General features: G+C 38.3%; 1 long non-coding RNA gene across 1 annotated transcript; it reads left to right on the top strand.

The window, feature by feature from the left end:
* The first annotated feature begins 661 nt into the window (after positions 1 to 661).
* Positions 662 to 25,818, top strand: LOC121391904. The gene is made up of 4 exons (XR_005960397.1): positions 662 to 1,070; positions 10,978 to 11,023; positions 25,062 to 25,236; positions 25,687 to 25,818. It is a non-coding gene; the product is annotated as an uncharacterized LOC121391904 (long non-coding RNA).
* The last annotated feature ends 854 nt before the right edge of the window (positions 25,819 to 26,672 follow it).

The following is a 26,672-nucleotide window of genomic DNA, read 5'->3' as shown; positions in this document are numbered from 1 at the left end:
TATTCACTTTCCCACAGACAGGAAAGCACATACCACGGTCTTTGACCAGTTGTGGCCAGTGCACCACGACTGCTATATGTACTACACTGTCTGTGGGATGGTGCATATAAAAGATCCCTTGCTGCTAATAGAAAAGAGTACACCATGAAGTGGCGACAGCGGGTTTACTCTCTCAATATCTGTGAGGTCCGTAACAATATGTCTGACGTCATATAACCGTAAATAAAATGTGCTGAATGTGTCGTTAAATACAAAAAAAATTCTCTTTTTTTGACCAGTTGTGGTGCACTGGTTGGAACAAGAAAAAACATAATCAGTTGAATGGGTCCACTGAGGTGGTTCGATCCAGCAACAAAAGCACCTCAGGCGAGCACTCAAACGACTAAGCTAAATTCCGCCCCTTTTCTTTCTTTTTTAATGCAATAGTATTGGAGTAAGCCAAGTTTTTTTCCATTCCAATTATTTTCATCATTACGTCTGTTTGTTTACACTGGCAATGTTAAAATATGTACACATCGCGAACAGTGGTGTTCCTTTTTGTGGATATGCTACCCCCAAGGCACGGTAAGGTGCACATACAACATCAATGACACCAATGGTCTGGTCATATCAGCAGAAAGAAAAAAAATGGTATCGTCATTTAATGCAGGGTGGAAAAACACACAACACAAATAACCATAGTCTTCTAACTGGATGTTTTTGCGCATGTCTAGTTTTACACTGTTGACATAGCTCCGCCGCAATGCACCGTTTACACACACCTGCTGTTATTACCAGTCTAGTGCAAACAAAAGCGACACCCAACGGAAAGTATTGAGAGGCTGGCTGCGTTAGCTCCCCTTGGCTCCGGACAGATTGATGACGTAACCGATCTCTCTCTGGTTGCCAGCGACAGCGGAATCTGCGCGAAGAGAGGCGGAGGGGGTTGGGGGTTGGTGGAATACCCCGGCAATAATAAAGTGCCACCCATGTGTTTGTATTGAGTCTAAACATGTCGCAGAAACTCTTGATTGTTGATGCCACGTTTCTGTCGAGCCAGCGATACTTATTTGCTCAAGTGGGAGGAGAAGGTTCGTGTTGTCTCTCGCCAGGGGGCGTGATTAAATCCCGGATGAGAGTTTATTGTGTTGCCATCACAATGGTGTTTTTAATTCAGGCCATGGGAATAATTGTCAGAACCAGTGTTTCTTGTCAGTTGCGCCAAATGGTTTTTACAAGGTGTTAGGTGAAGAACGAGTAGCGAACGGTCGGTTACCAGTCATCTACACAAGATAGCGTCAGATTTGTCAAAGATGGGCTGGGGCCTTTCTTCTTCTTTTTTCTTTCTTTCTTTTTTTTTTTTTTTTTTTTTGGTAGTGGAGCGGAGTGGAACTCTTTTTTACATGCTCATATACCACTAAGGTTTGAGCATGTCTGTCCCGGGTCCCGTCCCTGGGGGGGGGGGGGGGGGGGGGGGGGGGGAGGAGGTCGGTTTATGGAAGGTGCGAGAATCCTTCATGGTGCTTAATATTTTGCTCATAGATATATCTATAAATACATTTGACCAATGCTCTCTTTTAGAGAGACCGGCCTCGGTGGCGTCGTGGTTAGGCCATCGGTCTACAGGCTGGTAGGTACTGGGTTCGGATCCCAGTCGAGGCATGGGATTTTTAATCCAGATACCGACTCTAAACCCTGAGTTAGTGCTTCGCAAGGCTCAATGGGTAGGTGTAAACCACTTGCACCGACCAGTGATCCATAACTGGTTCAACAAAGGCCATGGTTTGTGCTATCCTGCCTGTGGGAAGCCCAAATAAAATATCCCTTGCTGCTAATCGGAAAGAGTAGCCCATGTAGTGGCGACAGCGGGTTTCCTCTCAAAATCTGTGTGGTCCTTAACCATATGTCTGACGCCATATAACCGTAAATAAAATGTGTTGAGTGCGTCGTTAAATAAAATATTTCTTTCTTTCTCTTTTAGAGCTAAAATGAGGACGGGGTGTAGTCTAGTGGTAAAGCACTTGCTTGATGCGCAGTCGGTCAGACATTGATCCTCGGCATTGGGCCCATTAGGCTATTTCTCGTTCCAGCCAGGGCACCATGACTGGTGTATAAAAGGCCGTGGTATGTGCTATCCTGTCTGTGTTATGGTGCACATAAAAGATCCCTTGCGGCTGGAAAAAATGTAACGGGTTTCCTCTCTAAAAACTATATGTCAAAATTACCAAATGTTTGACATCCATTAGTCGATTATTGTGCTTTAGTGGTGTCGTTAAACAAAACAAACTTTGAACGTAAACGCTTCTAATGTTGGGTTATCACACTTTAGGTAATAATACATGTTTTTCTCAAAGTAAAATGTGTAACAGAATATTCACATGTAAGCTAAATATTATTTAATATAAAACAGAATAATACCTAGGAGTGATCTTAGTTAATGCGCTTTTTGTTGTCGAAAAAAAATGGAAATAAATTTATTTGTGTCGTTTTGAAACAAATGGATACCTTAAAGTTGTAACTTCTACAAGGAAGGAAATGTTTTAGAAACTAGAGTCTGTCACTTTAAATATAAAAAAACACACAAATAAATCATTATGATTATTGGCCTCTCTTATTGTTGTTATTGTTGTTGCTGTTGTTGTTTTTATAACTTTAAAAAACGCACTTTTTAAAATAAATATATACAAAACAAAGAAAGAAAGAAATGTTTTATTTAACGACGCACTCAACACATTTTTTATTTACGGTTACATGGCGTCAGACATATGGTTAAGGACCACACAGATATTGAGACAGGAAACCCGCTGTCGCTACTTCATGGGCTACTCTTTTCGATTAGCAGCAAGGGATCTTTTATCTGCACCATCCCACATACAGGGTAGTACATACATAGTGGTGCACTGGCTGGAACGAGAAATAGCAAATGGGCCCACCAACCTATACAAAACAATTTCACACTCCAACTTCCACCACTACCCCCATTTTACAGTTGCAAACAAATATAGTTTACTGTCTTTGCGTGACATTCTCGTTAATTCCAGGTGCAGTGTTTTTACCCTCAACACGTTCGTCTATATTTATCAAAATAAACGCTCGCGGGGACATACACAAAAGCAACATGGGCGGGGATTGGCTTTTCGTCTTTCTGTCGATTTGCCGAGAAAACGTCGGTTTTACGTTTCGTCGCTAGACCCGCAATCCATTTATCACCGGGAATATTGCGCTCGTGTCCAGGTGCGAACCGAAATCAGAGTCCCACAGACTAAAGACTCTGCCACGCCCACCACGAAAGAAATCTCCGAATTTCCTAGTTGTAGAAGAAGCCATTATTTCAGTGTCTTCCATTGTAGATAATGACATCGCTAAGCGAGCTATTTTGTGCCATTAATTGCAGAACGGTGATGTTGGTTGGCAATGGATTTTTAAGAGGGACATATTTCATTTCCATATTTGGAAAACTTGAAACATAGATGGGGCCCTGAATAGAAGCGATAGATAAATAAATAAATAAATAAATAAATAAATATAAATAAATAAATAAATAAATAAATAAATAAATAAATAAATAAATAAATAAATAAATAAATTAATAATAATAATAAATAAATAAATATTAAATAGTACTAGTATTTATATTAGTGGTAGTAATAATAGTAGTGGTAGTAATAGTAGTAGTATTTGTAGTAGTAATAGTAGTAGTAGTAGTAGTAGTAGTAGTATTTGTATTAGTGGTAGTAATAGTAGTAGTAGTAGTAATAATAGTAGTAGTAGTAGTAGTAGTAGTAGTAGTAGTAGTAGTAGTAGTAGTAGTAGTAGGCCTAAGTAGCAGTAGTAGTAGTACTTTGTAAGGCATTTTAATAATGATGATGATAATAATAATAATAATAATAATAATAATAATAATAATAATAAATGCATGATTAAAAGTTAAATATTGTATTTAATTAAGATGCAATATTGTTATAGAGCTATTGACACGTGCGGGGGTGGTATGTAACTCAGTCGGTAGAGCAATCGCCTGAGGTGCTTTGTTCGCAGGGTCGAACCCCCTCAGTGGACCCATTCTCTTGAGTTTTTTCCCCAGCTAAACAAAACAAACTTTACTCTTCTTAGAGGGAAGGGGGATCCATACATCGGTACATGACTGTATACATTTCAATACCTTTCGTTATTTCATTTTCATTTCAACTTATTCTTGTGCTTCTAGCCAATTAAGGTTCAAGTACGCTGTTCTGGGCACACACCTCAGCTGCCTGGGCTGTTTGTCTAGGACAGTGGGTTATTTGTTAGTTGATTAGCGGTTAGTGAGAGAGAAGAGGGTGTAGTAGTCGTACACCTACCCACTGATTCGTTAAAACTGGCTCTGGGTGGGAGCCGGTATCGAGTTGCGAACCTAGTACCTACCAGCCTTATGTCCGATGGCTTAACCACGACACTACCGAGGCTGGTCTTTCGTTTTATTTCGTTCCATTTCGGTGCATGACTATAATAATAGTATATTATACATTTCGATAACAATCGTTATATTTCGATCCATTTCGGTGCATTTTCTTATGAAGAAATGTTTCTTTTTTCCTCTTTTTTTTTTCCTTCTTTGTTTTCTCTCTCTCTCTCTCTCTCTCTCTCTCTCTCTTCTCTCTCTCTCTCTCTCTCTCTCTCTCTCTCTCTCTCTCTCTCTCTCTCTCTCTCTCTCTCTCTCTCTCTCTTGTTTTCTTTACAAATAATAAAAAACACGCAGAAAGTTAGCACCTAATGAAGGCCTCTTCGATGGATGAGGTGGAAATATGATGGTCAGGTGCGCTACCCGCTAGGAATTACAAAGCGCATCTCAAGGCGAGTTCTTTAACTCGGCGGAAAATAACAAACTAGCTGATAATTATAGCATATAATGTTGATAAAAGGTCTTTGCGTGTGACAGCCATATTAGCTTTGTAATGTCGGAGTATGTCATTAAACGTTCCCGTATGAAACTATAGAAGTGAAAATATTTAAAACACTACACGTGAAACTGGTTTCGGTGTTTTCGTTGATGTAGTGGTTAACAGGGCCATAAGGCGTAGGCGGTTTGGCCGTAGGTTTCTGTGTAGGATCTGGCCTCCCCTTGCCCCCGGCCTCCATTGGGTCACACCAATGGTCGAAATATCACTGGTAATTTCTACTCTTCAAAATGTATTAAACAACTTTTCTGTGGGCTTGGGCCAACCTTCTGACCCTCCCTCCTAACATGGGGTATAAAATATTTTGGTATAATTATTAATTTATAATATATTTAGATCACCCCATCAAAAATTGCGTCGTATTATTTTATTTTAATTAGTTATAGATTATTTTCTGATTTAAGGACGCGATCAAAATTTATTAACCTCCACTTTCCACTTATCTATATTTTTCTGGCCTTGATTTTCAAAATTTCCAAATTGACCCTTTAGTTAGGTGATTCCTGTCCCGAGTCAGACCCCCGATCTTATTGGAAGCCGACTCGGGATAGGCGTGTTCGAGACCATAGAGGTATATGGACACGTTAAATACCTAGTCAAGTGGTTAACATGTTGAACTTTAGTCTCGTAGGTACTGGGATCGAATCACCCAGAGTGGATTAAAGTTTGTTTTGTTAAAGTGTGTTTTGTTTAACGACACCACTAGAGCACATTGCTACTGGATGCTAAACATTTGATAATATTATAGTAGCAAGAGCTCTCTTATATACACCATCTCGCAAACAGGATAGCACACACCACGGCCTTTGATATATCGGTCGTGGTGCACTAGCTGGAATTAGAAATAGCCCAATAGGCCCACCGACGAGAATCGATCCCAGACCAATCGCGCATAAGGCGAGCGGTCTACTACTGGGCAACATCCCGCTCCGCTTGGCGGAAAGTTTGAAGGACCAGGCGTGTGTGCGGGGAGGGGGGTGGGGGGAGCGAGCGAAAAAACCCTGCACCAAGAAAATATTATATTTTAATGTATTTTCTGGAAGAGTATGTCCTGATCTTCCTAAAAACTTCGCTTGTCAAAATGTAGGCCTCCCCCCCCCCCCCCATCCTCCCACGCACAATTTCATACACACGTCCCATTATACAAACTTCTTTTCTCACGAACCATTAAGCATTAATTTCACTGTGATAGACCGCCCAGATTTTCGAGGTGTGTGGCCAGAACAGCGTGCTTAAACTATTATGGAATCAAATGAAAATTAATGAATAAAAATATTTTTGTTTCACAATGATTATCGTTAATTATTCAAATAAAAAATTATATAAATTTAGTTTAAATTAGTTTAATTTATAAAGAGATGGCATGCTTACAAGTACATGTAGGCTATATATACTCTTTTTTTTTCAAATATATTTAAAAATGAAAAAAAGAAAATGGTGTCTTAATTGTCGCGGTAACACGCTGAGCATAACCAATCGAGCTTTTTGCGCAAAGGAGAAAGAAAGAGGATAGCCTGTTGGAAACACATTCGTGTTTTTCAATGAAATGACTGAACTGCCGCCACTGTGGCCATTGTGTAAAAGTCACTTGACGATTTTCTTTGCTTTGCTAGACGGCGTAAAATCGGAGTCTGAGCCACAAAAAGATTCGCTAACCTGCGTGCAAGAGCGGCGCCAGTCTATGCAGTTGTTAGTGAAATAAACACGCCTCGATTGGTAGTCAATTTCCCTGAAATCTACCTTATGAAAGAATGAAAAGATCCGCAACTGACAAGCATAATAGTTCCTGTTGAACGTTAAATTGAGTTCCCGTAGAGGTTGTATACTGTATATATATTTTTAACAATGTTGGATAAATTGGAATTAATTGAAATGGGTTTATTTCATTTTATATGTTGTGGGAAGGCATTAATTCCTTTGAAGTCACTTGATTTGTAAATTATGTATTTGTAAAGAATTTTTATTGTCGCATTCTCTGGACAATGTGTAGCGCGCTGGATCGCTCGTGTATCGGTCGGTGGTGCCCCAAACCCCCGCGAGTTGAGGCTAAACGTTAAAAATAATAAAATTGTTCGCTACATAACCTGGCCGATTCATTAAATAACATCCCTACTTAAAGGTGCGGTATTGCAGTTGCATGTGACATATTTTGCTGATTTTGCATTTATTTGCGAATAATAATAGTAGTAGTAGTAGTAGTAGTAGTAGTAGTAGTAGTAGGTAGTAGTAGTAGTAGTAGTAGTGTCCCAGAACATTTAGTAATGTCAGGATTGAGATTTAGAAAATTACAAAGCATGTTAGCATACATACACACACACCCACACCCACACACACACACAGAGAGAGAGAGAGAGAGAGAGAGAGAGAGAGAGAGAGAGAGAGAGAGAGAGAGAGAGAGAGAGAGAGAGAGAGAGAGAGAGAGAGAGAGAGAGAGAGAGAGAGAGAGAGATTTAAACAAATCTTCATCACATATTCATTAAAATCTCTCTGTCTCTCTCTCTCTCTCTCTCTCTCTCTCTCTCTCTCTCTCTCTCTCTCTCTCTCTCTCTCTCTCTCTCTCTCTCTCTTTCTCTCTCTCAATATGTTGGGCCTGATACAAATAAATGATCCCACACATAAATCTTTGAATAATTAATTCATGATTATCAAAATTGTAATGTGTTTCCATTTGGCGTAAACAGTATAGTTTGCTTGAGGATCAACTGCTGAAAATATAATTACTTTTCATCACATAGCCATTAAAATATATCATCCATTAAAATATGACGTCACGTGTTAACCGTATTGAATTTTATTGTAATTGTGTCTTCGGTTTACGTAAATATGTCGAGGATGGTGTTTGTTTTCATGTGTACACAAAGAAAAATGTTATTTTATTTGATTTATCTATTTCTTTTATTGCCTCAGACCTCACCAAAAACATTTTAAACACCACTAGAGCACATCGATTTTATAAATTGATAAATACATGTAAATGGAATTATAGGTTTGTTTTGTTTAACAACACCACTAGAGCACATCGATTTTATAAATTGATAAATACATGTAAATGGAATTATAGGTTTGTTTTGTTTAACAACACCACTAGAGCACATTGATTTTATAAATTGATAAATACATGTAAATGGTTTTGTTTATAGGTAAATGGGTTTGTTTTGTTTAACAACACCACTAGAGCACATTGATTTTATAAATTGATAAATACATGTAAATGGAATTATAGGTTTGTTTTGTTTAACAACACCACTAGAGCACATTGATTTTATAAATTGATAAATACATGTAAATGGAATTATAGGTTTGTTTTGTTTAACAACACCACTAGAGCACATTGATTTTATAAATTGATAAATACATGTAAATGGAATTATAGGTTTGTTTTGTTTAACAACACCACTAGAGCACATTGATTTTATAAATTGATAAATACATGTAAATGGAATTATAGGTTTGTTTTGTTTAACAACACCACTAGAGCACATTGATTTTATAAATTGATAAATACATGTAAATGGAATTATAGGTTTGTTTTGTTTAACAACACCACTAGAGCACATTGATTTTATAAATTGATAAATACATGTAAATGGAATTATAGGTTTGTTTTGTTTAACAACACCACTAGAGCACATTGATTTTATAAATTGATAAATACATGTAAATGGAATTATAGGTTTGTTTTGTTTAACAACACCACTAGAGCACATTGATTTTATAAATTGATAAATACATGTAAATGGAATTATAGGTTTGTTTTGTTTAACAACACCACTAGAGCACATTGATTTTATAAATTGATAAATACATGTAAATGGAATTATAGGTTTGTTTTGTTTAACAACACCACTAGAGCACATTGATTTTATAAATTGATAAATACATGTAAATGGAATTATAGGTTTGTTTTGTTTAACAACACCACTAGAGCACATTGATTTTATAAATTGATAAATACATGTAAATGGAATTATAGGTTTGTTACTTTGCAAACATGTGATTCGGTGTAAGGGCGGGACGTAGCCCAGTGGTAGAGCGCTCGCTTGATGCGCGGCCGGTCTAGGATCAATCCCGGTCGGTGGGCCCATTTGGGCTATTTCTCGCTCTAGCCAGTGCACCACGACTGGTATATCAAAGGCCGTGGTATGTGCTATCCTGTCTGTGGGATGGTGCATATAAAAGATCCCTTGCTACTAATGGAAAAACGTAGCGGGTTTCATCTCTATGACTGTGTCAAAATTACCATATGTTTGACATCCAATAGCTGATTATTAATAAATCAATGTGCTCTAGTGGTGTCGTTAAACAATACAAATCTGTTTTTGATTCGGTGTATAATCTAATACATTTTACAAGAAACATTTACAAATAGTCTTGGTCATAATGCAACTTTAATTTGAGACTCACCCTCAATCATCGTTGCTGATATAAAATATATCGACATCTACATCTTGTTTGTTAGACACATACAACATGTATTTAAAATAAAACTATCGCTTTACACCAAAAAACTATACAGACGTTAAAAATTAAATATGTTCCAGGCTCGTACATGCATGAGACAGCGAAAACAAATCGGAAGTGCAGAAATTAAAATTTTAAACAAAAAAAACTTTAATTTTTAACCATTAAAATATTTTTTGGACTTAAAAGCTGAGAAATATTTGGGGATGTGACGTAGGTGTGTACGTACGTCACCGCAACCCATCATATATATTATTAGGTGGTCATTTTATTCACCATTTGTTTTTTTTGTTTTTTTTAATGCAGGTATATTTTCCACACAACATACACGCAGGGTTCGAACTTAAGAATTTGTCTCCCGCGGAAATTTAAAACAAAAATTTTGAGGAGCTTTACCGACGGCACTGGTGATGCTCTCTACCTACGGCAATGTATATCACAACGACGGCAATTGTTGTCTGTGCCGTCGTTAAATTCGAGCTCAGCACGAAAAACAGTCAAACAAAGAACAAACAACATCACATAAACAACAATAAAAGTCAAAGCACGCCACGTGTATACAATAATACTACATACATGTCTGGGACGTCTATTTTTTTACTATCCGCCACCCACTGAAAACAATATCTGCATTCATTCAGCAAATAATATTTAAATACTCATCCTTTCTGACATCGTGATCTCGTTGCTGAATACTCCGACTCTATACCCCCACCACGTAAAAAGAGTAATTCTGTCAAAGTCAGCCATGCGTCAAACAACAATTCAGCTGAGCCGTCAAGCAGAAAACTAAAAATTAAATTGCCTCCGGCGCATCTCTTCCATGTGATTGCTTCAAGTAGAGCCCTTAGTTAAAAACAAAATCATTTATGTTCAGGGGTTTCTTCAACCAATTACCGTTCAAGCACGCCGGGGTGGGCGAACTCCTAGACTAATCTGGGTTGTGTTCCCGCCAGGTTTAAAAGCATTATTATATATTTATTTATTATCTATTTATCTATTTATCCATTTATCTATTTATCTATTTATCTATTTGTCTATTATCTATTCATCTATTACTTATTTATTTATTATCTATTTTATCTGCTTTTATCTCCTTATATATTATCTATTTATTTATTATCTATGTATTTATCTATTATATATTTATCTATTTTTATTATCTATTTATCCATTATCTATTTATTTATTATATATTTATTATTTATTTATCTATTTATCTATTTATTTATTATCTAGCTGCCTATCTATCTGTCTGTCTATCTATCTATCCATCTATCTGTTTATTTATTATCTATTTACTTATTTATTTATTATCTATTTATATATCTATCTATATATCTATCTATCTATATATATCTATATCTATATATCTATATATTGTCTAACTATTGCCTATCGTCTATCTATCTATTTATTATATATCTATCTTTGTTTTGTTTTGGAGTTTTTTGTTTGTTCGTTTGTTTTGTTGTTTGTGTGGATTCTGTATTATACTGAGAAACATAAGACAGGTCAAGACTGGGGCCTTAAATCATTGCTTTAATTATATATATATATAACACCTATTATTGTCTTCAGATATCGGATTTATTTTCAGATGATTCGAGTGGCGAAATGCGATGGGTGTGAGCAGAGAGAGTCAGGTACTGTGGAACTAGGCTGTCTACAGTAATAGAAAATGTGTTGCCGTCACTAGAGCTGTGCAGGTGACAGATTGTAATCGAAAATTGATCGGTTTCGCTCTACCGATGCGATAATCGATTATTATAAAACTCCAAAATCGATTGTGTGGGAGGCAGTGATTCATGAGTGCACGCTACGACGGCTGTACTGATTCTAATGAACTCTGTCCGGTGCTAGTTTTGATTTATTAAACTAGTCTATGAGTGACAGTCCTCTTTGTGGCGGTGCAGGAATGATGTATTGTCATGGAATCAACCTCTATTTTGCCAGATACCCATTCGACTCTGTATTACATTTTATTCCATCTTAGTTTCGTGCTTATATTCAATTAAGGTTCAAGCATGCTGTCCTGGGCACACACCTCTACTATTAGACCTGTCTGTTCAGGACAGTGGGTTAGTTGTTAGCTGTTAGTGGTTAGTGAGAGACAAGAGGGTGTAGTGGTCGTACACCTACTCACTGAGTCGTTAAATCTCGCTTTGGACGGGAGCCGGTACCGGGCTGCGAACCCAGTACCTACCAGCCTTATGTCCGATGGCTTAACTACGACACCACCGAGGCCGGTCGACTCTGTATTGTGGAAATACGGCCTTGCTTAGGTATTACGGATTTGTCGTTCAGACTGAATCTAGATTTTCAACTATTTTATTTTCTTCTGTATCATATATTTCAGGATGATAAAATTACGCACAAAGCTATGAAAAACATGCGAAGAACGTTCATTTCACACGAAACAGAAATTCATTCTTAGTGTGGCTTTTTTGACAACAGACTTTGATATTAATATGATATTATTTCCCTTTCATGAAACAACAACACGGTGTATCCAATGACATATTTGGAATTTTAAACTTTGACATTTTAAAAATTGTATACGCTGACATATATGTGTATGTGTGTGTCTGTGTCTGCAGCAAAACGATATCTTCACATTCCATGCGAATCCATCCAACGTGAAAATTCTCTCGCTTGGCATGTTTTGACATTCGGCTGCAATAATTTTCTTTTGTTTCACTAATAACCAACTCGCGAGAACTGGCGAGACTTCTCCGCTAAAAAAGCATGCCTCCGCCTTGGGGGACCCGGACTGTGCGCGCTGCGCATGCGCTAGATTCTCTCCCTTCATTCGTTTGTTGATGTTTCCTCCGTGCCAGAATGCTGTCCAACTAAGAATACCAACAACAATTTGACACTGGAAGATATCTTGGCCAAATGAAATGTAACAAAATCGCTTTGATAGTGGTGTATTTTTACGAATATATTTTGATATAAGGACGCAAAGACAAGATGCAAGCATTTCTGGTTGTGCTGCCGCAGCGTGTTTCGCTAAAAGGTATTGTTGTATTATTAGTGGTTGTGCACCACGTACACGCTTCACGTAGACTTCGCCGTGCCTTCCCGAGGTTCCAATTAACTGGTAGAGTGCTGGAATGTTTTAACAAACGGAACTGAATTTTATTTCTCTTAGAGGATGTAAGACACCGAGGAGAAGAAACACCTGAGCAAACTGTGGATATAAGTTTGGAAAAAAATATTTACGTTTTTTTTCAGCAAAAAGAATGTTGTTGGTTAATTTCAAAGTGTTCGCAAAGAGCAAAGTTTAACCCAAAATAGGAAACCAGAAGTAACATAACTGATATATTTTCAAGCTTCCTTGATCATCATCATGATCGTCATCATCATCATTATCGTCATCATCATCATCACATCATCATCATTATCATCATTATCACCACCACTACCACTACCGCTTGTAATGCCTTATAATAATAAAAAAAATGTTGGAGGAATATATTTTAGGTTCCAAATGTTTATTGAAATTTTAATTCTGCAGACTTTTAGGTCTCCTTGTTAAAATCATATTGTCCACAGGTGTACAATACTTTATTAGTATAGAAAGGTTCCTTTAATCTTGGTTTTATTTTTAGTATTTATTACAGTTTCACTACTTGTGAAAATATTATTAATGTATGTATTTAATAATGGAATTTTGCCTAAATATTTTTAGTCATATTAGAATCAATCCACGTCTGTTATTAAAACGTCAACATAAAAGCGAATTCAATGGATATTAGGTAAAATATTACTTCGGTGGCGTTGTGGTTGAGCCATCGGAAATAAGGCTGGAAGGTACAGGGTTCGCAGCCCGGTACCGGCTCCGACCCAGAGTGAGTTTTAACGACTCGATGGGTAGGTGTAAGACGACTACACTCTCTCTTCTCTCTCACTAACAACTAACAACTAATAACTAACCAAATATCCTGGACACAGCTCAGATAGCTGAGGTATGTGCCCAGGACAGCATACTTGAACATTAATTGGATCTAAGCACGAAAATAAGATAAGGAAGGAAAAGAAAATATTAGTGAAACAATCCAGAGACGTGTCTGTAGAAAGCGGAAATCACTTTAGGTTGCACACAACCATTAATTATTCCATGCAGTTCAATACAATTTATATGTCAGAATGTATTCTGTGAAAATACAACACTATCGAGAGGATCATGTGACTACTAGTTTTAGGAAGTGTTCTCGCCTAACACGTAACTTACAAAACAAATCAACAAAGGTCGACTACGTCGATGTCTCTCTCTGTCTCTCTCTGTCTGTCTCTCTGTCTCTCTCTCTCTCTCTCTCTCTCTCTCTCTCTCTCTGCCTCGCTCTCGCTCTCTCTCAATCTCTCTCTCAATCAATCTCTCTCTCTCTCTCTCTCTCTCTCTCTCTCTCTCTCTCTCTCTCTCTCTCTCTCTCTCTCTCTCTCTCTCTCTCTCTCTCTCTCTCTCTCTCTGCCTCGCTCTCTCTCTCTCTCTCTGCCTCGCTCTCGCTCTCTCTCAATCTCTCTCTCTCTCTCTCTCTCTCTCTCTCTCTCTCTCTCTCTCTCTCTCTCTCTCTCTCTCTCTCTCTCTCTCTCTCTCTCTCTCTCTCTCGCTCTCTCTCTCTCAATCTCTCTCTCTCAATCTCTCTCTCTCTCTCTCTCTCTCTCTCTCTCTCTCTCTCTCTCTCTCTCTCTCTCTCTCTCTCTCGCTCTCTCTCTCTCAATCTCTCTCTCTCAATCTCTCTCTTTCTCTCTCAATATGACTCTCTCACAATCAACCCCACCCCCACCCTCTCTCTCTCTCTCTCTCTCTCTCTCTCTCTCTCTCTCTCTCTCTCTCTCTCTCTCTCTCTCTCTCTCTCTCTCTCTTAAAAAAAATCTCTTGCTACTAATGGAAAAATGTAGCGGGTTTTCTCTCAAAGACTATATGTAAACATTATTAAATGTTTTACATTCAATAGCCGATGATTATCGTAGAGTAATCAATAGTTGCGCACGTCACATGTTTCTGAAGTTCGCGAGCACGAGCGAACCAGTGACGTCACAATTAGCATCAAATGATAAAATAAAACTTCCTGGTCCGTTAACAGAATATATCCAAAATGAAAAAAAAATTCATAAGTTATTTACATCATTTGTTTTGTCATCAGTGAAAAGTCGATTTTCTCTAATATCAAATATAAGGGACCAGAGACGGAAATCGCCGAACATAAAAACAAGAATGCAGTGCACGATTATTCGTTACGTTTTACGTAGTACGCCAAAAGTAGGTTCTATTTAAAAACATGCTTTGGCAAAAGAAGGAAGGAAGGAAGGAAATGTTTTATTTAACGACACGCTCAACACATTTTATTTACGGTTATATGGCGTCAGAAATATGGTTAAGGTTGGCAAATGAATTCAGCAGTAAACATTAATAACAAATAGTATGTTATATACAGCAAAGGACCAACTATTTAAATAAATAATATTTGTTTTATTTCTTTTTGGCTACACGTGTATACTTTACTGTTTGTTCTTTGCGCGACTATTGACTACTCCATGATAATTAATCAATGTGCTCTAGTGGTGTCTATCTCTCTGTGTGTGTGCGTGTGTGCGCGTGTGTTTGTGTGTGTGCGTTCGTGTTTGTGTCTCCAGTGTGCCCTATGGTAGTTTCTACCAACATGGTGCAATGCTCTAAATAAAAGATACATTCATTTATTGATAGCGGATAATAGTATTCACATGTGTAATCACTGTCACATATTATCACCAATCGGATCAGCAATTGCTGTTACTGCATTATTAATGGTTTGATGCACCTCGACATATGACACATTTGATACATGACAACTTACTCACCTGTGAGACAGCCATACCAGTCCGGATTTACATCCTGGTTTACTTTCCAGTATAGAAATGAGCAAGGAACTCATGTGAACAACAATAAACAATAACCCCGGGAGTAATAATATTATGGTTATATATCGGGTGGCCAAAAAACATCCCAATAACCCTACTTAATTTAGAATTCTTTTAAAAGTATGGGGACTATATTTCACACCCTTTGCTATATGGATAAATGCCATCTTCGGTGGAAATGTTATGACCATGGGTTAAATATTGTTAAAATAGCAACAGTTTCAAAACTGTCAGTAAACAAATGCGACACTAAAAGCTAAGTGCTCCTCCCCACCCCCAGTTTGTTTTGTTTAACGACACCACTAGAGCACATTGATTAATTAATCATCGGTTATAGGCTGTCAAACATTTGGTAATTCTGACACGTAGTCATCAGAAAGAAATGTTTTATTTAACGACGCACTCAACACATTTTATTGACGGTTATATGGCGTCAGACATATGGTTAAGGACCACACAGATTTTGAGAGGAAACCCGCTGTCGCCATTGCATGGGCTACTCTTCCGATTGGCAGCAAGGGATCTTTTATTTGCGCTTCCCACGGGCAGGATAGCACAAACCATGGCCTTTGTTGAACCAGTTATGGATCACTGGTCGGTGCAAGTGGTTTACACCTACCCATTGAGCCTTGCGGAGCACTCATTCAGGGTTTGGAGTCGGTATCTGGATTAAAAATCCCATGCCTCGACTGGGATCCGAACCCAGTACCTACCAGCCTGTAGACCGATGGCCTGCCACGACGCCACCGAGGCCGGTTCGTAGTCATCAGAGGAAACCCGCTACATTTTTCCTAATGCAGCAAGGGATCTTTTATATGCACCATCCCACGGGACAGAATAGCACATACCACGGCCTTTGATACACCAGTCGTGGTGCACTGGCTGGAACGAGAAATAACCCAATGGGCCCACCGACAGGGATCGATCCCAAACCGACCGCGCATCAAGCGAGCGCTGTACCGCTGGGCTACGTTCCACCCTCGTAAGTAAAACACATGCGACGCCAAAAGCTAAGCGAAACTTTATCTGCTTTTGTTTACTGGAAAATGTGGTCAGTGCGTCCACCGTAGACTGCCCTCAACAACAACAAAATCTCCATGAGAAAATCGATTTTCTGATTTCTTCCAGTGTGATTTCTTCCCATGTCGCTCTTATTTTGTCCTTTAGTTCATTCTCCGTGAATACTGTCGTGCCGTAAACAAATGTAGATACAATTCCACTGCGCTTTTGGCGTCGTAATTGTTTTACTTACAATTTTGAATCTGTTGCTATTTTAACGATAATTGACTTAAGGGCGTACAATTTTAACTAAAAGTGGCAAATATTAAAATATGTATATGAAATATTAAAGGGACATTCCTGAGTTTGCTGCAATTTTTAAGATGTTATCGACTAACAGAGACTTTTTAATGATTGTAATTACCTATCAAATATATTTTTCTGAATAAAATATTAGTGTCTGGTTAAACGTGTTTCTGATCGTTCTAATATTTATACTAGGTTAAATTTTATTTTATTTCCTAAAATATATATTTTCGTACATACGAAATCATTTGAAGACAAAATCCAGTTTGGGCTTCTTACAAATATTAACACGACCAGAAACACATTGAATATACAGACACTGATATTCTAAATAAGAAAATATATATAATATGTAAGTTTAATCGTAGAAATATTTTATTAGTCGCAAACATATTATGTCACGGGGATCCTATAATACCCGTAACTGAATAAAACACGATTATCCAAATATCTCTCCTAACTGTATATCTATTAGATCTCTCTGTAACGGGCGGTTATACCCGCGTGGCTCGTCTCTAGGTATGATCAGAGATACGATCTTATATAAAGTATGTATAATATAGCACGTTTAGTTCACTAGAAAACACAACAAAAACACAATACACTTTGGAATCTGTATTAACCTACGCTGACAAATGTACTGCCGCAGTAGTTAATTAACAACAACAAATAATAACAACCCAGAACTGATCACTTAATTAGTTAATCTCTAGGTGTCTAGTTTACACAATATTCTAATCACTTCACCGTGACACAACACCCACACGTGTGATAATTGAGAAACGCTTCCAGGGGAACTTAATTAGTAAAGGAATTACAACTCTATTCCTAACTGGTTAATTTCTAATTAACCCTTAACTACTCGTTCAGTAACCTTGTAATACAGAATTAATACTGGTACGTATCACAATAAAGACAATAACCTACAGTTTACCTAGGTCCTCTAGGATGACGGTTAAGCTTTTTATATATATTAGAACAGTGAGCCTACAGTTTACTGCGTCAGATGACCGGCAGCACCGTCTAAATAATATTGGTATAATACAGTATTAAAATATTTAAAGTCACATCAATCACATCAAGGTTATACACAGAGCAGAAATAAAATATTTACCAGTCCGGACGGACAACGATCCCCTGGAGCCTTCCTTTTGTTTTTCCCTGATATCTCTAAAACCCTAGCTATTTATCTTAAAAACCGAATATCGCCTGGGGGTACATCGCGGCACCGAGTACCTACAACTGATATTTCCACAGCGACCAAGACGGGAATTTTCCTTAGATGGCCACACTTGCTGACGCCTAGTTCGCCAGCAATACCCCGAACGTACCGAACTAGCGGAGGTATTACGTAACTACTGGCCACATGGCCTCCGCACCTGGGCTGAGTGTGTATTAGGCACAGCTCGACCACGGTCGCGCGGAGGTATTACGTAACAAAGTGCCCACCTGGGCTTAAGTGCATATTGAGACTGCATACGGCCCTCTAAAACAATTAATATCGCCACAGGCGAAAAGAAAATTAAGAGCATGTTCCGTCACACCCCCCCACCTCAAAAGGATATTTCCTCTACTCTAGGAATAGGGAAATATACTACATTAAAACAAAAAGTGCGTTAACCGACGCATCCGGACATTTATAACACATGTAATAAGGTGACTACCAGTAATCACACTGAGTCTCTGAGTCCCTGGTATACAATAAAATATATAAATACAAAACAGAAATCAAGAATGTCAACACATTATCATAACGTTCAACTTCGGGACAGGGCATCAGCGATTACATTGGATGTGCCTTTGATATGTTCCATGGTAATTGGGAATTCCTGCAGAAGAAGACTCCATCTCAAAACTCTCTGGTTGATGGCTTTCATTCTGTGAATGAAAGTGAGCGGATTATGGTCCGTAAAGACAACCACTTGATGCACTGCCGATTTCACGTAGATCTGAAAATGCTTCAGAGCTTGTACCATGGCCAAAGCTTCCTTCTCTATAGTGAAATAGTTCACCTGGTGTTTGTCAAACCTTTTGGAGAAGAAACTTACAGGATGGTCCCGTCCATTTTCGTCTTCTTGGAACAGCACAGCTCCAGCTCCCACGTCACTGGCATCCACAGCCAGCTTGAAAGGCATTCGGTAGTCTGGTGCTGACATCACGGGAGACGAGGAGCGCATCTGCTTGAGACGGTTGAATGACTTCTCGCATTCATCTGACCACGGGAACTTCGTTTCCTTCTTTTTCAGTGTCGCACGTTTTCCAGGTTTTCTCCGATAGACATGCTGTCGAATCGGTGTAGCGTTGGGTTCCAAGCGCACATCCTGGCTTAAGGTATTGGTAACCGTTGGAAGGTCCTGACAAATGGAAACATTGTCTTGTATCAATGTAGTCAGCTTTGCTCGCTGGGGGCTCAAGTCTGCTAGAATCTGGCTGTTGGTTAATTTGATCTCTGCAGTCTTGATGTCATCACAGGAAATTGAGTGACTCTCAATTTGGACCGGTAACTCTGGAACTATCGGCAGTCTGTCAAAATAACCTTTTAGCAAATTGATGTGACAATACCTACTTTTTCTAACCCTATCAGGAGTGTTTATCACATACCATGTCTCATTAACCCGTTTGCGCACAACATAGGGCCCGAAATACCTGTTCTGCACAGAACCCCGTTTAATGGGAAGGTACAGCAGCACCTTATCCCCTGGTTTAAATTCCCGACTCCTAGCCTTCCTATCAAACACTGATTTTATTTTGCTTCCTAGCTTTCCTATCTCTAACTGTCTTATTCATTAATACTTCCTTGTCCATATCATAACCTGACCTCTGATCCTCCATCTCACCCTCAGTTAACAAGGTAGTGCGAGCTGCCAACAAATGTGGATCAGCCCCCTGCTCTAGAACTAACTCTTGTCTATTACAAGGTAAGTCCCCTCTATCAAACACAACTGGTTCAATTCCCCTCTGCGGGAGATCAACAGGTTTCACCACATTTAATTCCTCAGTTGACTTATCTACCATTTTACTGATAACCTCATCCACTCCAATTTCATGGCTAACACACGTATCAGACAAATCACAAATATCCTCTGGGTCTCGTGTTACCCTTCTGGCCATAGCCCTAGTCATTACACACGCATCATATCTAGTCTCATCAACCTCACACTCTTCTATGGGTAAAGGGCTGTCTTCAATTAACAATTGGTCACAATGCGGCTGACAACATTGACTAGTCAAATGATTACCCAACAAAACTCCTATGTTTTCAAAAGGCAAGTCCTTCACAACACCCATAATGACTGGTCCCGTCACAAACTTCGAACACAAGAAAACGTTATGTAACCGGACAACCATATGTTCTCCAGTAACCGAGGTTAAAGCCAAACTATGTCCTGTATCTGAATTCTTAATACCAGCTAAACACTCCGACGTGATCAGTGACTGGCTACAGCCGGTATCTCGATAGATTGATATTGCCTTAGGACTCAATTCTTGTTTCACATCACAAACCATACCAGTGGACACATATGGGTTTACTTTCTCTGCCATGGGACTAACCATTAACTCTCTCGCTAACGGAGCTGACCTCACTAAACCGACCACTTGCGCATTATCGTGTTTCCTTTTAAAACAGTCCCCTACAAGGTAGTTATCCTTTTTACAGTAACTGCAATGTGGACGAAAAGTTCGTGCATTGGCTGATAATGCAGGTTTATCCTTACTTTGCCCACCAGGTGCATTCCTTGCCTGACTAGCTGACCAACTAGATGACTCTCCCCGATAGTTACTTTCCCGGGAAAAACCTGGCTGAAATTTCTTCTTATCACCCTGTTGTAAAGAGCTACCCTGTACTGCCTGAGCTTTGTGTATTAACACGTAATCATCTGCCACTATGCCTGCCTCCTCTATCTTTTTGACATCACGATCCTCTAAATGAATACGTAAGCTAACTGGTAATCCATTTTTAATGTTCTGTAAGATCAACAACTCCCGTAACTCGGTATATGACTCTACCTGATGAGACACCACCCATTTATCAAACATCCCTGCCTTCTTAGCCACAAACTCACTATAAGACTGACCCTGCGTTTTTCTCAACTCGCTATACCGTAAACGATAATCCTCAGGTCGTAATTCATAAGCCCTCAACACTGCCGCCTTAACTAGGTCGTACTGACTTGCTCGCTCATCACTCATTGAATTATAAGCTACGCTAGCCTTCCCCTTAAACGTAGACACGGCTAACAATGTCCACTTAGACTGCGGCCAATTTAGCTGCTTAGCGGCCCGTTCAAAAAGTTGGAAGAACATATCTACCTCCTGCTCGTCAAATCCAGGCACTGATCTATAAGCCTCCGACATGTTAAACCCATTTCCGGCTTCCCGTCTAACTTCTTCAGTATTCAACTTTAACTCATGTTCCACTTTTAATTTTTGCTAACAGGAATTCTCTATCCCTATCTTCTCTTTCTCTCTCTCTCTATCCCTCTCTCTATCTTCTCTATCTCTATCTTCTCTATCCCTCTCTTCTCTCTCTCTCTCTCTCTCTCTCTCTCTCTCTCTCTCTCTCTCTCTCTCTCTCTCTCTCTCTCTCTCTCTCTCTCTCTCTCTATCTCTTTTTTTCTCTATCCCTCTCTTCTCTTCCTCTCTCTCTCTCCCTATCTCTCTCTCTCTCTATCTTCTCTATCTCTCTCTCTATCTAATGCACGTTCTTCTCTTTCGTACTCAAGCTTTTTAAAAGCTAATTGTTGTTACACACTTAACTCATTTATCTCTATCTCTGGAACAATCTCACTGTCTTCCATAACAGGCCTATCACCAAAAACGTCCTGGATAATAATTGTCTTTATATCACCTAAGGTTTTAGCTGATGTTAAATCAATTTCTCGCTCACCCGCGATTTCAACTAACTCGGCCTTACGTGCTCGCTTAATCTCCACTACACTGAGCGTAGGCCTATCCAGCAAATTCTTATCCATGTTTAGATATGACGCACTTATTATTAATTAATTTTCTAGTGAACAACGTTGCTACTTCTAGTTAATTTGTAAAAATAATTTATAAAGCCCCCATTTACAAACAATACTTTTTTAAATATGCATGTCCCGTTTCAGATCCGGGAGGAGCGCCCCAATTTTTACTCCTGTCACGGGGATCCTATAATACCCGTAACTGAATAAAACACGATTATCCAAATATCTCTCCTAGCTGTATATCTATTAGATCTCTCTGTAACGGGCGATTATACCCGCGTGGCTCGTCTCTAGGTATGATCAGAGATACGATCTTATATAAAGTATGTATAATATAGCACGTTTAGTTCACTAGAAAATACAACAAAAACACAATACACTTTGGAATCTGTATTAACCTACGCTGACAAATGTACTGCCGCAGTAGTTAATTATCAACAACAAATAATAACAACCCAGAACTGATCACTTAATTAGTTAATCTCTAGGTGTCTAGTTTACACAATATTCTAATCTCTTCACTGTGACACCACCCACACGTGTGATAATTGAGAAACGCTTCCAGGGGAACTTAATTAGTAAAGGAATTACAACTCTATTCCTAACTGGTTAATTTTTAATTAACCCTTAACTACTCATTCAGTAACCTTGTAATACAGAATTAATACTGGTACCTATCACAATAAAGACAATAACCTACAGTTTACCTAGGTCCTCTAGGATGACTGGTTAAGCTTTTTATATATATTAGAACAGTGAGCCTACAGTTTACTGCGTCAGATGACCGGCAGCACCGTCTAAATATATTGGTATAATACAGTATTAAAATATTTAAAGTCACATCAATCACATCAAGGTTATACACAGAGCAGAAATAAAATATTTACCAGTCCGGACGGACAACGATCCCCTGGAGCCTTCCTTTTGTTTCTCCCTGATATCTCTAAAACCCTAGCTATTTATCATAAATTCCGAATATCGCCTGGGGGTACATCGCGGAACCGAATAGCTACAAGTGATATTTCCACAGCGACCAAGACGGGAATTTTCCTTAGATAGCCACACTTGCTGACGCCTAGTTCGCCAGCAATACCCCGAACGTACCGAACTAGCGAAGGTATTACGTAACTACTGGCCACATGGCCTCCGCACCTGGGCTGAGTGTGTATTAGGCACAGCTCGACCACGGTCGCGCGGAGGTATTACGTAACAAAGTGCCCACCTGGTCTTAAGTGCATATTGAGACTGAACATGGCCCTCTAAAACAATTAATATCGCCACAGGCGAAAAGAAAATTAAGAGCATGTTCCGTCACATATTACAATGCAGCAAACTCAGGAATGTCCCTTTAAAATTACAGTCCCCATACATTTTATCGAATCCCATATTTAGTGGGGTTATCGTTTTGGGGGACCATCCGATATAACCATAGCATTACTCCAGGGTTGTTGTTGTTGTTGTTGGGGGAGGGGGTTGTACCTGTGTTTTGAAGCAGGTACATAGCTGTACCTAGGCCAAAACAATGAGGGGAGGGGGGTAAAGAAAATAGTGCACAGCAATTGAGAGTGGGTTCCTAGTTAGACAAAAATAGTACTTTTAAATAAAGGGACTATTGGCCGAAGTCTACAAGTGAACACAGGCTCCCATTTTTGTGTGTGTGTGTGTGGGGGGGGGGGGGGGGGGGGGGGGGGGGCAGGCTGATTTTTGCCCGAATTAAACAAAAGTGCCAGAATTTGGATTACAACGTTTATTCCTATTAGCATTACTGCCAAACAGCTATATAGGGTTGCAAACGAATTGCCACTCATTTTGACATGGGTTACAACTAAGATAGGGTAGAATAATTAAATTACATGGTGAAAAGTGTTCAGTCTAGCTAATTTTGCCCGAATTTCTGTATTTGCCCATGCAAGTGAAGGAGCCGTATCGGGTTTCTGTGGAAGAACATTTCAAGGAAACATGACAACGGGATGCAATCCGTCTCTTTCTGATGTACAGTGGGATTTTACTGTCCCTCTACGGTTTGTAGATAGCTGCAGTATATTAACAAAAACAAAAACAAAAACAAAAACAAACACAAACACAAACAAACAAACCAAAAAGAATATAATAAAATAAAATAAAAACCAACCAACCAACAATCAAACAAACACATAAATAAATAAACAAACAAACAAACAAAAATGGCTTTGTGGATAAGCCATTGTCGTTAAGATTGGTAGGTACTGGGGTCGCATCTCGGAACCGGCTCTCGTCCAGAGTGAGTTTTAACGGAACATTTGGAAGATGAAGCACCATTATATTGACTTTTTCTTACTAACAACGTGAACAAAATACAGCCAGAAGGCTTACCACTAAACATACGTATTGTTTTAATTCTTCACCATTTCCTACAAGTGAATATGTGAACTGTAACCTGTGTCAGAATCAGGAACTATAGTGATGAATGAACTCTTACCCGGAAGTGAACTGTGTAGTGAGACCTAACATGTATTAATCCCTGTTGTGGGCAGTTAGCTCAGGTGATTGCCCACGAGATCGTGCTTGAGCATTAATTAAATATACGCACGAAAATCAAGTTTACAATACACGTTTATTGCGTAAAGTATTACACCACACTTATGTCATAACAATACAAAAGTACTATTTTAAAAATTATATTAAAAAGTTATAAACACTATAAAAACTGTTCACATAAAGAGTTTGATGAAAACTGGGCACCTTGGCAAAGATGTCTAGAAAATTAAACTTAGCCTTAATAGTTAAAAATAACTCCAATATAAGACACATACTGTTGATGGTGGGTTTTTTGTGTGGGGGTTTTGCAACCTAAAAACCAATAACGTTTGTTTTCTATATTTGGAAATATGGATTTTTCTTTTCTTCTTTTCTCTTCTGTCTATCTGTTTAATTTCTTTTTTATTATATATTTAGTCTGTCATTAATTTTGTGCTCCAAATTTGACTGTTTCAATTAACTAGTAATTTTATTGAATGCACTTTATCTTTATGTATTTATTGTAAGATAATGATTTCAGGGCCCTAACCCTGACATTATCAATATATAAATATCTGGGACAATAAATATATTTATTTATTTTTTAAAGAAAAAAAAAGAAGTTATAAACAATAAATAATCAACAGAACATCCATGACTGTTGAAACCTGCAGGTAGTACTAAACCAAATAACTTCCGGCTGGGTCAAAGTTCGAGGTACACCCTCAACATATGACACATTTTGATAGAGCAGTTAATACCACCAGTCTTGTCTTTGGTAATACATGTGAGTGTGTGTGTTGTAAATAATTTTAGTTTCATCTAGCCAAAACATGTATGCAATTTTAATACATTTAGTACCACTGTGTCAAGCAGCCTTGTGCTTGAAACATGTATGGTGTACCTGCAAAAAAAGTTTCAAATTGTGTGCTGAACTAGGGTAGTCATAGAAGCTACCCGTTATCTCTGAAATGAGCAGCACCACCCCCAATCCTTTCCGATTTACTTTAAGGGTGAGCTGCGACACTACAAGGACAACGACAACAACACTAGAGAAGAAATTGTATGGGATCAGAGATAAGAGGCAGATGATGGTATCTTTCATTACCACTGCTGGCATCGAGATGTTTTAAATCAGCGAACGAAAAGAAGAAGAACTGAATAGTATTCATAAAAGTATACAACTGGTAAGAACAGTTAAATCGAGTTAAAAAAAGAGAGAGAAAATAGCATTTCGTCTACATTTTAAATCACTAACTAATCAAGTTATTAATAATTATATCATATATTAAACGAGTGACATTTTAACACAATGATAATTATTACACATGTATCTTAAAGGCATATTATTATATAAAATTAATAATTTTTGGCTACGAAATTCATTTGGCCTATGTCTCACATCTTATTATATATTAAAGTTAAACGAGTGGCATTTTAACACAATAATAATTACTATACACGTATCTTAATGGCATATTATTATATAAAATTAATTATTTTTGGCTCCGAAATTCATTTGGCCTATGGCTCACATCTCATCCAAAGTGTTTAGAATGATCTTTTAATATTAAACAAACATTCGTGTTTCGATTGGAGAAATTATTAAAAGTGTTTCATTTCATTTTTTTTTACAGTGTTTTTCTTCAAGAGTTTTCGATTTTCTATGCTGGATGTTGACAGAGTAACAGAAATCATATTTTTTAAAATTCGCACAAAACGCTTTAAGCTAAATATTTGAACTTCGTACAATTGGGAATTAAGCAAGGGGCGGAGATTTGGGCAAGTGGTACCGCGATTGAACAGATTGCCGTTTTGTTCCCAGAATTTGTCCAGATTGAATGAAACGATCACATTGAATTAAATCTGTAGAAAAAGAAAAAAAATCAGGAAAAAAAAAAGGAGCCAAATGATTTCATCCACTTTCATCTGAAAGATTTGTCAATCTATTATTTCAAATTTTCTCTCCTCATCATAAAAAAGAGCTCTGCTCCTATGGGACTCTCGTAAAATCTCGATCCAGCGATAATTGAGAAATCTCGCGAGAACAGATGTATGAAATAGACAAGTGTTTGGTTTGGGCGCGTTCGATTGACGCGCGGAACAAGTGCACCTTTCTAGTCAGGCCGACATAAAAGACGGTTTTGCACAAGTGTAAATCGAGGAAAATCATATTTTTGGTCTCTTTGTCATTTCGTTGCCTTGCGGCTAAACGCAGGAAAAAACTGACGATTCTTTCGTGAATTGAAGACTCTTCAAATTACGTTTAATAAAGTCTGCCGTCAAAAGACTGTGTGTTTCGAATCAGTGACAGAAGTGAGGAAGAGGCGAATTTTAACTTAATCATTTCCCGGATCACACAGAGTAGCGTGGCGGGTTATGAGTAGTGTAAACAGTTTAACGAAAAGTGTAATTGGTAAATTAGGATGAAACGAAACAAAAATCCATTGGGGTGTGGGGGATTTTTAAAATATTTTTTCTGAAATGCGGCACTGCTTGTACGATATAACGTATCACATAATATTCTTCTTTATTATTTATTAATTTATTTGCTTATTTATTTTAACTTTATGGCACTTAATACATTACGAATGGTACACCAAATACAGTGCTATGTCTGTAA

This window comes from Gigantopelta aegis, chromosome 1 (genome assembly GCF_016097555.1).
Source record: "Gigantopelta aegis isolate Gae_Host chromosome 1, Gae_host_genome, whole genome shotgun sequence".
Taxonomy (NCBI): domain Eukaryota; kingdom Metazoa; phylum Mollusca; class Gastropoda; order Neomphalida; family Peltospiridae; genus Gigantopelta; species Gigantopelta aegis.
Note: the sequence above shows the minus strand (reverse complement) of the source record. Positions and strands in the feature narration are given on the sequence as shown.